The sequence below is a fragment of the Ovis canadensis genome, chromosome 10, assembly GCF_042477335.2.
Source record: "Ovis canadensis isolate MfBH-ARS-UI-01 breed Bighorn chromosome 10, ARS-UI_OviCan_v2, whole genome shotgun sequence".
NCBI classification, from domain to species: Eukaryota; Metazoa; Chordata; class Mammalia; order Artiodactyla; family Bovidae; genus Ovis; species Ovis canadensis.
Genome location: NC_091254.1, coordinates 78,959,580 through 78,975,664, shown reverse-complemented (window position 1 = coordinate 78,975,664; position 16,085 = coordinate 78,959,580).

Here is a 16,085-nt window from a genome sequence, read left to right as displayed (position 1 = left end):
TTACTGTATGTGTTTTGCTTTTTCTGATAATATTGTTGATGTTGTAAACAAGTTCTAATTTAATTGGTCTAAAGAAAAGTATTGCTTACAAATCAAACAATTCTAAATGCAAGAAAAATTAACCTAAACAAATTTAAGATTCATGTAAACTGGGAAATATTCAATATTAAATATATAATGATAAAGTTTGTTTGCTAATCTAATAAGAAAGCAGAATGTATGTTTTTAATAAAGAAGATATAAAAAATAAAATTACATTTTGTAAGGGAAAAGAAAGTAAGTCTGACTTACAGGTGACTGTTACAGAAAGTGATTAAAAATTTGTGGAGAGTGGACCCTGAAAAAAAAGTTTTGTGCATGGTTATAACTGACTAAGGTTAGAATAAATTTAATTAAGTTTACCTAAATGAGCTTAAAGTAAGCTGGTGCAAAACTTGAATTCGGCCTTTCTCTATGTTAAGAGACCGTCAGTTCAGTCGCTCAGTCGTGTCCGACTCTTTGCGACCCCATGAATCGCAGCACGCCAGGCCTCCCTGTCCATCACCATCTCCCGGAGTTCACTCAGACTCACGTCCATTGAGTCCGTGATGCCATCCAGCCATCTCATCCTTGGTCGTCCCCTTCTTCTCCTACCCCAAATCCCTCCCAGCATCAGAGTCTTTTCTAATGAGTCAACTCTTCCCATGAAGTGGCCAAAGTACTGGAGCTTCAGCTTTAGCATCATTCCTTCCAAAGAAATCCCAGGGTTGATCTCCTTCAGAATGGACTGGTTGGATCTCCTTGCAGTCCAAGGGACTCTCAAGAGTCTTCTCCAACACCACAGTTCAAAAGCATCAATTCTTGAGCGCTCAGCCTTCTTCACAGTCCAAATCTCACATCCATACATGACCACAGGGAAAACCATAGCCTTGACTAGATGGACCTTAGTCAGCAAAGTAATGTCTCTGCTTTTGAATATATTGTCTAGGTTGGTCATAACTTTTCTTCCAAGGAGTAAGCGTCTTTTAATTTCATGGCTGCACTCACCATCTGCAGTGATTTTGGAGCCCCCAAAATAAAGTCTGACACTGTTTCTACTGTTTCCCCATCTATTTCCCATGAAGTGATGGGACCAGATGCCATGATCTTCGTTTTCTGAATGTTGAGCTTTAAGCCAACTTTTTCACTCTCCACTTTCACTTTCATCAAGAGGCTTTTTAGCTCCTCTTCACTTTCTGCCATAAGGGTGGTGTCATCTGCATATCTGAGGTTATTGATATTTCTCCCTGCAATCTTGATTCCAGCTTGTGTTTCTTCCAGTCCAGCGTTTCTCATGATGTACTCTGCATAGATGTTAAATAAGCAGGGTGACAATATACAGCCTCGACTAAATCTTAAAGGTTAATACTTATTTCTCCTATGTGTTAGTTATATTCATTATAATGACAGGGAATATGGAGATTTAGCAGCAAACATCAGCCCAACAAATGAAAATCCTTTCACCAATGTTCCCCTTAAGATCTACTTAGTCTTAACATAGTGATAAAGTTACATTTTTACATAGCAAGGACACAGTGATTTATAACAAAGTACAGTGATCTATTACAAAAGAGCAAATTCATTAACTCAAAAATTCTAGTATTGCTAACCTTAAAAACTACTATATTTCCTTTTCTATATTCCAAATATTCATTAATATATTCCCAGGTGCCTAAGGATATGGAGGCCTGGCGGCAGTCATTGACTCAACAATGAGAAAAGCCCTATTCTAATTAAGACTCTCAAAATACTCCAAAACTGTCTGTGCTGTTTATGGTTGAGAGGTAGTAAACAATCATGTGGCAGGAGTATGGATAATCCTGTCACACAAGCTAGTTTGCCAGCAGAGAGGTTTGACTGAGACACCCTTGTCCCACCCAGGGCAGGGAATTAGCAGCAATTATTGGCACAACAAATGAAAAACCCTTCGCCAATATAATTCCTAAGCAACCCACTATACTGACAATTTCCCAGAAGAATTTGCCTTTAGTAAGTCTAAAACATCTCGTGCCTCTCAAGTTGGGAGGCTGTAAACAATCACATGTGGCCAGACAAACCTATACAGGCGGGCTAGATAACCTTCAGAGGAGTTCATAAGTTGAAACACTCTTGTCACGCCCAGGAATTTTTATTGAATTGGAGCTGCACGTTTACTCCTTCTCCAAGAGAACCGGTGGGAAACAGCCCCCATAAAGTCAGAGGTGTAGGCGAGAGCATGAAACAGTAAAGTAGATACACTCTGGTTTGGGGGATAGATGCTGTGGAACAGGGGGTTTCCTGAGGCTTGATCATGCCTTTGCGTATGCCAAGCCTCCTTCCTCATGATTTTTGCCATGGGCGGAGTTCCTCACACTGGCCCCCGGCAAAGTCTGACACTGTTTCTACTGCTTCCCCATTTATTTCCCATGAAGTGATGGGACCGGATGCCATGATCTTCGTTTTCTGAATGTTGAGCTTTAAGTCAACTTTTTCACTCTCTTCTTTCACTTTCATCAAGAGGCTTTTTAGTTCCTCTTCACTTTCTGCCATAAGGGTGGTGTCATCTGCATATCTGAGGTTATTGATATTTCTCCCGGCAATCTTGATTCCAGCTTGCATTTCTTACAGTCCAGCATTTCTCATGATGTACTCTGCATAGAAGTTAAATAAGCAGGGTGACAATATACAGCCTTGACATACTCCTTCCCCAATTTGGAACCAGTCTGTTGTTCCATGTCCAGTTCTAACTGTTGCTTCCTGACCTGCATACAGATTTCTCAAGAGGCAGGTCAGGTGGTCTGGTATTCCCATCTCTTTCAGAATTTTCCACAGTTTATTGTGATCCACACAGTCAAAGGCTTTGGCATAGTCAACAAAGCAGAAATAGATGTTTTTCTGGAACTCTCTTGCTTTTTCGCTGATTCAGCAGATGTTGGCAGTTTGATCTCTGGTTCCTCTGCCTTTTCTAAAACCACCTTGAACATCTGGAAGTTCACGGTTCACGTATTGCTGAGGGCTGGCTTGGAGAATTTTGAGCATTACTTTACTAGCATGTGAGATGAGTGTAATTGTGTGGTAGTTTGAGCATTCTTTGGCTTTGCCTTTCTTTGGAGTTGGAATGAAAACTGACCTTTTCCAGTCCTGTGGCCACTGCTGGGTTTTCCAAATTTGCTGGCATATTGAGGGCAGCACTTTCACAGCATCATCTTTCAGGATTTGAAACAGCTCAGCTGGAATTCCATCACCTCCACTAGCTTTGTTTGTAGTGGTGCTTTCTAAGGCCCACTTGACTTCACATTCCAAGATGTCTGGCTCTAGATTAGTGATCACACCATCATGATTATCTGGGTCATGAAGATCTTTTTTGTACAGTTCTTCCATGTATTCTTGCCACCTCTTCTTAATATCTTTTGCTTCTGTTAGGTCCATACAATTTCTATCATTTATTGAGCCTATATTTGCATGAAATGTTCCCTTGGTATCTCTAATTTTCTTGAAGAGATCTCTAGTCTTTCCCATTCTGTTCTTTTCCTCTATTTCTTTGCATTGATCATTGAAGAAAGCTCTCTTATCTCTTCTTGCTATTCTTTGGAACTCTGCATTCAGATGCATATATCTTTCCTTTACTGCTTTGCTTTTTGCCTCTCTTCTTTTCACAGCTATTTGTAAGGCCTCCTCAGACAGCCATTTTCCTTTTTTGCATTTCTTTTCCATGGGGATGGTCTTGATCCCTGTCTCCTGTACAATGTCACGACCCTCAGTCCATAGTTCATCAGGCACTCGGTCTATCAGATCTAGGCCCTTAAATCTATTTCTCACTTCCACTGTGTAATCATAAGGGATTTCATTTAGGTCATACCTGAATGATCTAGCAGTTTTCCCTACTTTCTTCTATTTGAGTCTGAATTTGGTAATAAGGAGTTCATGATCTGAGCCACAGTCAGCTCCTGGTCTTGTTTTTGTTGTCTGTATAGCACTTTTCCATCATTGGCTGCAAAGAATATAATCAATCTGATTTCGGCATTGACCATCTGGTGATGTCCATTTGTAGAGTACATGTTAAGAGAACACACTTCTTTCAAATGTTGAACTGCTTTTTATAATAGATTTAAGGTTTTTTTTACCTCTTAATTGATCTGTTCTATATTTACCTTTGAAATATTTTGTTAATTTTGGCTAAGTAAATAACTGTTATTTCACAGTAACTTATATGATCCTACCTGACTGAGTGTAATAAACCCTTTTGATATTTATCGACAAAACTTCCTAAATAACTTGACTGCTAGCTAACTTTGGGATGCTTCAGAGGGCCCCTGAGACAGCCCAAAGAGCTATTAAGCTACTTGGGTTCACTGGACATGTTAAATTACATGGGAAGTCCTGTTGAAGCGGTAATAAATCTTTTCAGGTTATACTGTATGATTGATGTTACTAATATAGATATCCTAAAATTGTGTGAAATTCTTATAGATCTGATATGCTCTGATAAAATGTGGTCAATTATAATTCTAGTTATCATATTAAAATGTTACATATCAACAGCAATGACCAGTTTTCTTTGTCAATTGCAATAGAATCAAATTTTAAACATGCCTTCTATGATTTTACTCTCATGCCTTTAGAAGAATACTGCTAGTTCTTCAAGATTTATGGAAAAGACTTTCTAAGATTAAGCAGATAAAAAACTTTTGTTACTAACAGTAAGCTGGTACCAGATTGGAATTTGGTCTTCTCTCTATTTAGAGAACAAAGTTTTCTTAGAATGCAGCTTTCAATAAAAGATTATGAATTTCTTTGCCTTTAAGTGATTTTTATTTGCTTTTAAAATTTTTTTGTTACTTTAGTAAAGTAAATAAATATTATTTAAGATTATGTTACATGTAAACAAAGGTCATTCTGCTTTTACAAAACATAACCCCTCATCGTTAGACTTTTGCTATGCCAAAGTCCTTAAAATATGGCAATAGTCTGCTTCTAAATCAAGAAATTGAAAATGGATAAATAACAGCTAAAAGTCAAAGAGCCAGGGCTATGGGAAATCCAAGACTGCTATTTGGCTTTTCCCAGCTCCCTGACAGTCCTCATTTATACTTGATGAGTTAAAGCCTTCCCTGGCTACAGTGTTGATGCCCTCACAATGAGTTCTCAAAAAAAAAAAAAAAAGAAAGAAAGAAGAAGAAGAAGAAAATTTGTTTCACTGAATATTAAGTTCTAGTTTTCTTAATTAAGGTCTGTGCTTACGAAGACTCACTTCTGAGATACTTCCCTGTTATATTGCTAAAATGTTTAATTAAGTTATTAAAAGGACACTCTAAGATTGTTTCTAAAGGTTACCTCAGTAACCAATCTTTGGATAAAGGTCAGATGCTCCATGATGTACAACCAGGAGAATAACACTTGGCTATAACCATTTAACTGAGTCAGATGACCTGGGCTATACCAGCTATACCCAATGAAAGTTCTTGACTTAATTTCTTGCTTTTGACCTTACTAATAACTGCTAGCTATATTGTTTCCTATGTAGCTTGCTTCAGAAGATTATTTCTTCCATTACCAAATGTATGACTGAGCCTGTGATAAAAAGCTGATATGCAGTTCCATGTAAGATCAATAATTGTAATAATGTAATTCTAGGTAGGAAAGTTATGACCAACCTAGACAGCATATTACAAAGCAGAGACATCGTTTTGTCAACAAAGGTCTGTCTAGTCAAGGCTATGGTTTTTTCAGTGGTTATGTATGGGTGTGAGTGTTGGACTGTGAAGAAAGATGAGCACTGAAGAATTGATGCTTTTGAACTGTGGTGTTGTAGAAGACTCTTGCAAGTCCCTTGCACTGCAAGGGGATCCAACCAGTCCATCCTAAAGATTAGTCCTGGGTGCTCACTGGAAGGACTGATGTTGAAGCTGAAACTCTAATACTTTGGCCACCTGATGTGAAGAGCTGACTCACTGGAAAAGACCCTGATGCTGGGAAAGATTGAGGGCAGGGGGAGAAGGGGACAACAGAGGATGAGATGGTTGGATGGCATCACCAACTCAATGGACATGGGTTTGGGTGGCCTATGGGAGTTGGTGAGTGCAGGCGGCTGCGTACAGACGCACTGAGCACAGCCGAGAGGAGTTACCCCACGTCGGAGGTCAAGGGCAGCAGCCGAGAATGCCAGGCTGCAACAGCACAGGAATGGCTGAGAGGAGCTACCCCGCATCCAAGGTCAGGGGCGGCCGGGAGGAGACACCTCACGTCTGAGGTCAGTGGCGGCCAGGAGGAGACACCCCATGTCCGAGGTCAGGGGCAGCGGCCAAGAGGAGCTGCCCTGCGCCTGAGGCCAGGGGCGGCTGGGAGAAGCCACCTCAGGCCTGAGGCCAGGGTCAGCGGCCGGAAGGAGTCAGCCTGTGCCCGAGGCCAGGAGTGGCAGCCGGGAGGAGCAACCCAAGGAGCAGTGGCTGCCTGGCACAGGAGGGCCTAGAGGAGCTATCCCACATTGAAGGTCAGGAAAGGCAGTGGTAAGGAGATACCCCTCATCCAGGTAAGGAGCAACGGCTGTGCTTTGCTGGAGCAGCCATGAAGAGATACCCCATGCCCAAGGTAAGAGAAATCCAAGTAAGATGGTAGGTGTTGCAAGAGGGCATCAGAGGGCAGACACACTGAAACCATACTCACAGAAAACTAGTCAATCTAATCACACTAGGACCACAGCCTTGACTAACTCAATGAAACCAAGCCGTGCCCACAGGGCAAACCAAGACGGGTGGGTCATGGTGGAGAGGTCTGACAGAATGTGGTCCACTGGAGAAGGGAATGGCCAACCACTTCAGTATTCTTGCCTTGAGAACCCCATTAACAGTATGAAAAGGCAAAATGATAGGATACTGAAAGAGGAACTCCCCAGGTCACTAGGTGCCCAATATTCTACTGGAGTTCAGTGGAGAAATAACTCCAGAAAGAACAAAGGGATGGAGCCAAAGCAAAAACAATACCCAGCTGTGGATGTGACTGGTGATAGAAGCAAGGTCTGATGCTGTAAAGAGCAATATTGCATAGGAACCTGGAATGTCAGGTCCATGAATCAAGGCAAATTGGAAGTGGTCAAACAAGAGATGGCAAGGGTGAATGTTGACATTCTAGGAATCAGCAAACTAAAATGGACTGGAATGGGTGAATTTAACTCAGATGACCATTATATCTACTACTGTGGGCAGGAATCCCTCAGAAGAAATGGAGTAGCCATCATGGTCAACAAAAGAGTCCGAAATGCAGTACTTGGGTGCAATCTCGAAAACGACAGAATGATCTCTGTTCGTCTCCAAGGCAAACCATTCAATATCACAGTAATCCAAGTTATGCCCCAACCAGTAACACTGAAGAAGAAGAAGCTGAAGTTGAACGGTTCTGTGAAGACCTACAAGACCTTTTAGAACTAACACGCAAAAAAGATGTCCTTTTCAATATAGGGGACTGGAATGCAAAAGTAGGAAGTCAAGAAACACCTGGAGTAACAAGCAAATTTGGCCTTGGAATGTGGAATGAAGCAGGGCAAAGACTAATAGAGTTTTGCCAAGAAAATGCACTGGTCATAGCAAACAACCTCTTTCAACAATGCAAGAGAAGAGTCTACACATGGACATCACCAGATGGTCAACACTGAAATCAGATTGATTATATTCTTTGCAGCCAAAGATGGAGAAGCACTATACTGGCAACAAAAACAAGACCACGAGCTGACTTTTGCTCAGATCATGAATTCCTTATTGCCAAATTCAGACTCAAATTGAAGAAAGTAAGGAAAACTGCCAGACCATTCAGGTATGACCTAAATCAAATCCCTTATGATTATACAGTGGAAGTGAGAAATAGGTTTAAGGGCCTAGATCTGACAGACCAAGTGCCTGATGAACTATGGAATGAGGTCTGTGACATTGTACAGGAGACAGGGATCAAGACCATCCCCATGGAAAAGAAATGCAAAAAAGCAAAATGGCTGTCTGGGGAGGCCTTGCAAATAGCTGTGAAAAGAACAGAAGTGAAAAGCAAAGGAGTAAAGGAAAGATATAAGCATCTGAATGCAGACTTCCAGAGAATAGCAAGAAGAGATAAGACAGCCTTCTTCAATGATCAATGCAAAGAAATAGAGGAAAAGAACAGAATGGGAAAGACTAGAGATCTCTTCAAGAAAATTAGAGATTCCAAGGGAACATTTCACGCAAAGATGGGCTCAATAAAGGACAGAAATGGTATGGACCTAACAGAAGCAGAAGATATTGAGAAGAGGTGACAAGAATACATGGAAGAACTGTACAAAAAAGATCTTCATGACCCAGATAATCATGATGGTGTGATCACTAATCTAGAGCCAGACATCTTGGAATGTGAAGTCAAGTGGGCCTTAGAAAGCATCACTACAAACAAAGCTAGTGGAGGTGATGGAATTCCAGCTGAGCTGTTTCAAATCCTGAAAGATGACGCTGTGAAAGTGCTGCCCTCAATATGCCAGCAAATTTAGAAAACCCAGCAGTGGCCACAGGACTGGAAAAGGTCAGTTTTCATTCCAACTCCAAAGAAAGGCAAAGCCAAAGAATGCTCAAACTACCACACAATTACACTCATCTCACATGCTAGTAAAGTAATGCTCAAAATTCTCCAAGCCAGGCTTCAGCAATACGTGAACTGTGAACTTCCTGATGTTCAAGGTGGTTTTAGAAAAGGCAGAGGAACCAGAGATCAAATTGCCAACATCTGCTGGATCATGGAAAAAGCAAGAGAGTTCCAGAAAAAAACACCTATTTCTACTTTATTGACTACGCCAAAGCCTTTGACTGTGTGGATCACAATAAACTGTGGAAAATTCTGAAAGAGATGGGAATACCAGACCACCTGACCTGCCTCTTGAGAAATCTGTATGCAGGTCAGGAAGCAAGAGTTAGAACTGGACATGGAACAACAGACTGGTTCCAAATAGGAAAAGGAGTACATCAAGTCTGTATATTGTCACCCTGCTTATTTAACTTCTATGCAGAGTACATCATGAGAAACCCTGGACTGGAAGAAACACAAGCTGGAATCAAGATTGCCGGGAAAAATATCAATAACCTCAGATATGCAGATGACACCACCCTTATGGCAGAAAGTGAAGAGGAACTAAAAAGCCTCTTGATAAAAGTGAAAGAGAGAGTAAAAAAGTTGGCTTAAAGCTCCACATTCAGAAAACAAAGATCATGGCATCTGGTCCCATCAATTCATGAGAAATAAATGGGGAAACAGTAGAAACAGTGTCAGACTTTAATTTGGGGGGCTCCAAAATCATTGCAGATGGTGATTGAAGCCATGAAATTAGAAGACGCTTACTCCTTGGAAGAAAAGTAATGACCAACCTAGATAGTATACTCAGATGCAGAGACATTACTTTGCTGACTAAGGTCCGTCTAGTCAAGGCTATGATTTTTCCAATGATCGTGTATGAATGTGAGAGTTGGACTGTGAGGAAGGCTGAGCGCCGAAGAATTGATGCTTTTGAGCTGTGGTGTTGGAGAAGACTCTTGAGAGTCCCTTGGCCTGAAGGAGATCCACCCAGTCCATTCTGAAGGAGATCTCTGCACCACCAGGGAAGCCCTCTGAAGGAAATCAGCTCTGGGATTTCTTTGGAAAGAATGATGCTAAAGCTGAAGCTCCAGTACTTTGGCCACCTCATGTGAAGAGTTGACTCATTGGAAAAGACTCTGATGCTGGGAGGGATTGGGAGCAGGAGGAGAAGGGGTCGACTGAGGATGAGATGGCTGGATGGCATTACTGATTCAATGGACGTGAGTCTGGGTGAACTCCAGACGTTGGTGATGGACAGGGAGGCCTGGTGTGCTGCGATTCATGGGGTCACAAAGAGTTGGACACAACTGAGCAACTGAGCTGAATTGAACTCTAGGTATTGTAGGAAGCAATAGGAGGAAATATTTTCCTGGTCTAAGAGGCTAGTAAGACAGGTATGGTTGAGAGAATTTTACTACTTACATGGCCTGGTATAGTGACAACACTATTGAGTGGCCTATCAATTAAATCTTTGTTAGATCTGGAAATGAGCCTTCCCAGCACCATGGGACACAATGACCATGAAATGCACCCAAAACATGGTCAAATATGTGGCTATGAAGGGGCCCTGCTGACTGGAAGTTAGCCCTTGCCAGTTGTCTCTACAAATATTAAATCATGACCACTACAAGACTCTGACTCCCTCTTGAAAGGAGTTCGGGATGGAAACAAAAAATAAGGGATCTGTGCTCTGGGAAAAACCCAGAAAAACAGGCCTTCAGACAGTCAGATGTTTTCAGATAAAGATTTTTATGAGCCCAAATTCTTGCATCTTCTCATACCTAGAGAAACACTAATGTCATGAATCAATGTCTGGCCCTGCTTCTCCTGTTTAACCTGTCAGCAGCTTTCCTACAGCTATTGATCTTTGGGCCATATATCTTTAACTTTCTTTTTAAGTTTGTTTCTCCAAGTAGTAGTACGACAAGAATATCCCCTGGCCAACACCCAGACCATCCTGGAACAAGCTGCGTTATCATTCTGTGGACTCTCATCTCCCTCTGAATATGCACCCCAGGGTCCTCAGTCTATTCTCCCTTTGAGATCTTATATGAGAGACCACCCCCAGTGATTGTCTCACTGGAGACCACCAAAAGCTCAAGGGAGACCACCAACAACTAGCTGACCTGGAGATGTCCTGACACCTCCAGGCCCTGGAAAAGTCTTCTTCCCTGTCACCTGAGAGACCTTAGAAAGGACACCCATTCCTTTGGGTAACTGAGTTCATCCCTATCTGCCAGGAGATGAGGTATGGGGTAAAGATTGGAAAAAGGAACCAGTACAGCCAGTTTGGATAGGCCCTCATGTAGTCGTCCTGGCAAATCCTACTGCTGTTAAAGTTACAGGTGTCATCCCTTGGATCCACCACATCAGAGTCAAGAAGGCAGCGACTTCCTGTGATGAGGACACCTGGAAAGCAGTTCAGGACCCCAAAAACCTCCACAAGCTTCAGTTCCAAAAACAACAGCCCTCACTCATGAAGGACACTGAGCCCCGCTTTAGTCACTCTGGAAGCTGACTAGTCAACACAAGGCAGAAGCCTGAGAATTCTTCAGCCTTCCTCCAGCCACACTCCAGCAGCTGACTGATCAACACACAGCAGAAGCCTGAGGAATCAGCTATCAAAATATCAATGGATTTTCATTGTCAACCCTGGCCTGTACCCCTAATCAGTATTATTGCTGTGCTCTTCATTACAGGTCCAACTAGACTCCCTGGCTGAGGTGGTTTTAAAGAATAGGAGAGGGCTAGACCCACTGACAGCTGAAAAGAGGACTCTGCCTCTTCTTGAATAAAGAATGCCACTTTTATGTAAACCAATCAGAAATAGTCAGGGACATGGCCAAACAGCCATGTTCCCTTGGCCAACAGGTACTTGCTATATATAGTTTTTTTTCCTTTAGATACTTTGTGCAGTTATATTTTGGGTTACAAGTTTTATATATACAGTGAAATGTGTACTTTACTGTGATCTTCACTTGTTGGTTTAGTCACTAACTTGTGTCTGACTCTTGTGATCCCGTGAACTGTAGCCTGCCAGGCTCCTCTGTCCACAAGATTCTTCAGGCAAGAATACTAGAGTGGGTAGCCATTTCCTTCTCCAGACTCCTTCACTTGTTAGGGCAAATTAATATGTAATCCTATATATGTCAATAGCACCTAATTGTTAGAAATGAATAATTCAAAGCTTATTTTTTAAAAGATTATTTGGCAGAAAACCTTTATATATTTTAATCTGAAACTTGATTTTTTATATGTATTGTACATTTTTGTTGTTGACTGTCACGTCCATTTAGCACTGAACTTGTCCTATATCTTAATACTTACCTTATTGTGTTAGAATGTCAGACGTTGAGGGGAAAATGACTAAAATTAAGCAGTGTAATAAGAAAATTACTTCCAAAAGGTATGCCTACATCTTCTGCATGATAATAATTTTAGTGGCAGAGAGTATTGATTATCTAATTGTGATACTTTTAAATTAAACCCTGCTTAAATATTTCAAAGGGAATGTGATCACTTGTGAAGTAACACATTTTCTGTGTTTCTAATAAAAGTTGTGCCTAATGTTTTAATTTAACATTTTAAATGGTACTCCTCGGGATAGGTTCACTAGCTTCACAAAAAATACTGGTTTATATCCTCACATTTGAGAGCCTTACACATTTTACAAATGGTCCTAAACATTTCTTCATCATTTAGTATCTTCAGAAAATAAGTTCAGATTCTTTTACTTCAGTTAGATATTATCATGAGCCTAATATGTTCCACAACTGTTACTTTCTCAAAACTATCTTGTCATCCTTATTTAAAACCCATTTCAGGTAATCGTCTCAAGTAACCCTCTCATGTGCCCACCTACTGCCTGCCTCCATTCTCATTAAGAAAAAGTTTCATAAACGGGGGAAAAGGTTGGAAAACAACAACAACAACAACAACAACAACAACAACAAAACCCATATGTAAAGAAAAATTTCAGATGCACAGGCATGGAGTGGTCTGCAGAGGGTGCCATGGGTCATTCCGAGTTCTCTGGCCAACTTTGGCTGCTTCTTGAGTACATACACTTCACCATCCTTCCCTTCTTGACCTGTCCTTCTGGTGATGCACCTCAATACCCCTTTACTTCCATGCTTCAAAGCTCTCCTAGCTGGTTTTTATTAAGAGTGCTGCTCTTTTTATTAATTTGCCTAGTGTTTGACTTAGCCAATAGACCTAAACCCCTACCCCATTATGTATGCTCAGAACCACCAACTTGTTCTATAAAGGGTCAGAGAATAAATATTTGAATCTCTCTAGTCCCTCTATGTTCCACAAGTTTGCTGTTTTGACAGGAAATCAGAAACAGATATTGCTTAAAGGAGTAAGTATAACTGTATTCCAATAAACATTACTTACTGACACTAAAATTGATATTTTATGTGTCAGGAAATAGTCTTCTTTTGTTTTTTTTTTTCAACTATTTAAATCTAATGTAATGTATTATACTCTAGTATAAAATATTTCAGCCAGAACTGGTGGCTCAGATGATAAAGAATTTCCTGCAATGCAGGATACATGAATTCGCGATGCAGGAGGCTTGGGTTTGATTCCTGGGTTGGGGAAGATCCCCTGGAAAATGGAATGCCTACCCACTCTAGAATTCTTGCCTAGAGAATTCCATGGACAGAGGAGCCTGGCAAGCTATAGTTCATGGGGTCACAAAAAGTCTGGATGCAACTAGGCAACTAACACTTTCACTTTATTGACACTGAAATTTGAATTTCATGTGTCAGGAAATAGTCCTAATTCTTTTCAGCCATTTAAATTTAATGTAATATAAATATGATACTCAGAATGAATATAGTATTCCAGGTATAGTTTTAATCAGTGTATTAATACAGTGGATTGAGAACATTGTTTTCAACCTCTGGATATAGGTCTGGTTTGGGATAACCTAAGACTTTTTTCAAGAAAAGACTTCTCCCCTAGAGTCTTAATTAAAACAAACAACTTCATTTTGTGTCTTATCTTCTCTACCTATTTATATAAGCCACAATGGCCCTCAGATCCTCAGTGGGACATTTCTACTCTTCTCCCACTAGGAAGGATGCAATATGCCCTGGGCCCTGAACATGCCTACAAGTTCATGATAGTGATGCCAAGACTGCAAGATGTCACCAGTTCTTTAACTGGACTATTGCTCAGGCTTGTGTTCACAGCAAGCACTTACATAGGCAGTGTCTCTCTGTAATGAAGGGCATGATCTGCTTACCATTTACTGTAAAAACTGTGATTCCTCCAAGCCCTGAGTTACTTTCTGATAATGCAGCCCACTGTTTGTGCTGGAGCCTGTGCAGCCCAATCTGTGTCACCCTCTTGTTGGCTCAAATGTGAAGTCTGCCTTCTGCTTTTGCCATGAATAATAAAATTTTTTGTTTATGATAAATAAGCATGTTAAAAGTGGGAGGCTGGAAGTTAAAGAAAATAAACAAATGAAAACACGTATTGCTTTAAATGAGACATCATAAATGGAGGAGGGGATTAAAGGAACTACAAAAGTCTTTAAACATTGACCTTATGAAATGCTTGGCATAAATACACGGGGAGTTGAAGAATACTAAAAATGCTACCCAGGGGTTGTATTAGTTTTCCAGGGCTGCTGTAGCAAAACACTGTACACTGTGTGGCTTAAAATAAAATTATTCTTTCACAGTTTTGGAGGCTAGATGGCTACAATCAAGATGTTGGCAGGACCTGGCTTTCTTTAAAGGCTCTACAGGAGGAATCCTTCCTTGTCATTTATTTACATTTACAACATTACAGTGGTTCCAGCAAACCTTGTCCTTCCTTGTCTTGTAGGTGCATTAGTAAATGTCTGCCATCATCTTCACATGGCTTTCTCACCTGTGTGTCTGTGTACAGACTTTCCTCTTTTTATAAGGATCACAATCCTTGGAGCAGGGCCTACCCTAAACTAGTATGACTTCATATTGACTTGATTACATCTCCAAATATCCTGTTTCCAAATGAAGTCACAGTCACAAGTTCCAAGAATTGGGATTCCTACATAGTTGGGGTAGGGACAGTTCAGTGCATAACAGTGGTCTGTGATTCAGTGTCAGTAATTTCTTCTGTGAGAGAATTGTCAAGTATATTAAAACTAGACACTTTACTACTTTTTTTTTTTTTTAATCTCCTGTCCACTGCCCCACTTTCCAGTTGTAGAGGTTGATTTTCATGGGACCTAAAGTGAGAGGGGAGAAAGAGAGAAAATAAACTAAAGTCTAATTCTGTTTCTGGAATGTCAGGGTTAGGTTAGGTAGAGTTAGTTCTTGCCCAGAGAGGTTACAAGCTAACTAAATTCAAGGCTATATTTAAAACAATGACTGAAGAAAACTTCTAATGTTCAAAAACAGTTAATATTTCATTGTCCAAGAGTAAATTTAGGGAATGGAAAAGGGGAAATGTTACACAGTTAGAATAGGAAAAAGGAGTCCAGAATGGTGGTGGGTAGAAGACAAGGAAGGGATAAACCCGCAAAAATAGAACAAAGGAAGGTCCGAGGAATGGAGTGAGGACCTCAGGTAGAACAAACAGCACTCCTGCCTGGCTAGCCCAATTTACATAAGGCAGGCCCAGGGGGAGGAGAAAAAACATAGAAAAAGAGGAGCCAAAGTTGGGTCGGGGGCCTCTCTTCTCTTTTTGTCTTTTGGGTCAGTGTGCCATCATGTCTCGAGCACATATTTTCCTTTATTTTCTAAATAAAACTGAGCTGTAACATGGAGCTGTAACACCGGTGCATCTGATAGCTGTAAAACTGGTCTGTTCATTGCTTCAAAGTTTCGTTGTGATGAGACAGAACCGAGGAAATTACAAATTCCCCTGACAGAAATAAAGCTTCACATTGGCAAATGAGAAAAAGGAAAATGGTGTCCTTGCAGAAATGAGATGGTTCTAGTTTATGACCCAGGCTGTCAGGATCTCACTTTGACACAGTATTGCCATGTACATGCTGGTCATCATGGTCTTTCATTTAGATCAGGCAGCTCTCAAAGTATGTTTTAAATTTGTGAGTATTTTTACCTAGATGAGCACTCTGGCACCCTCGTGCCAACATATCACAATAAATGTCACAACTATGATCTAAATATTAAAACCTTTGATAAGTGAATTTCCATTTTTCAGTTAAAAATAAACCACAACTTTTTCTCTCTCTTCTAACCCCTTATTTTCTAATCAGTGTTGTTTGGTTCCCTGCATACCCTTCTTTCTTTTTCCTTGCCCATTGTCACCCTCTTAAATCAGCTTCTCTAGACCTCTCAATTTGACTCTTGTAAAGGTTTGATAATTGGCTTGCCAACACCAGTTGGTTTTTTCTGCTCTAATTCCTCCTTTAGAATTCCACTTAGACTGAGCTATCTAAAACACATTTCTGATTAAAAAAAAAAAAATCCAGAACGAATTAAGAAAAATAAAACTCTTCAGTGTTTTAAAATGTGATCCAAACTACTTTCCATTCATATACT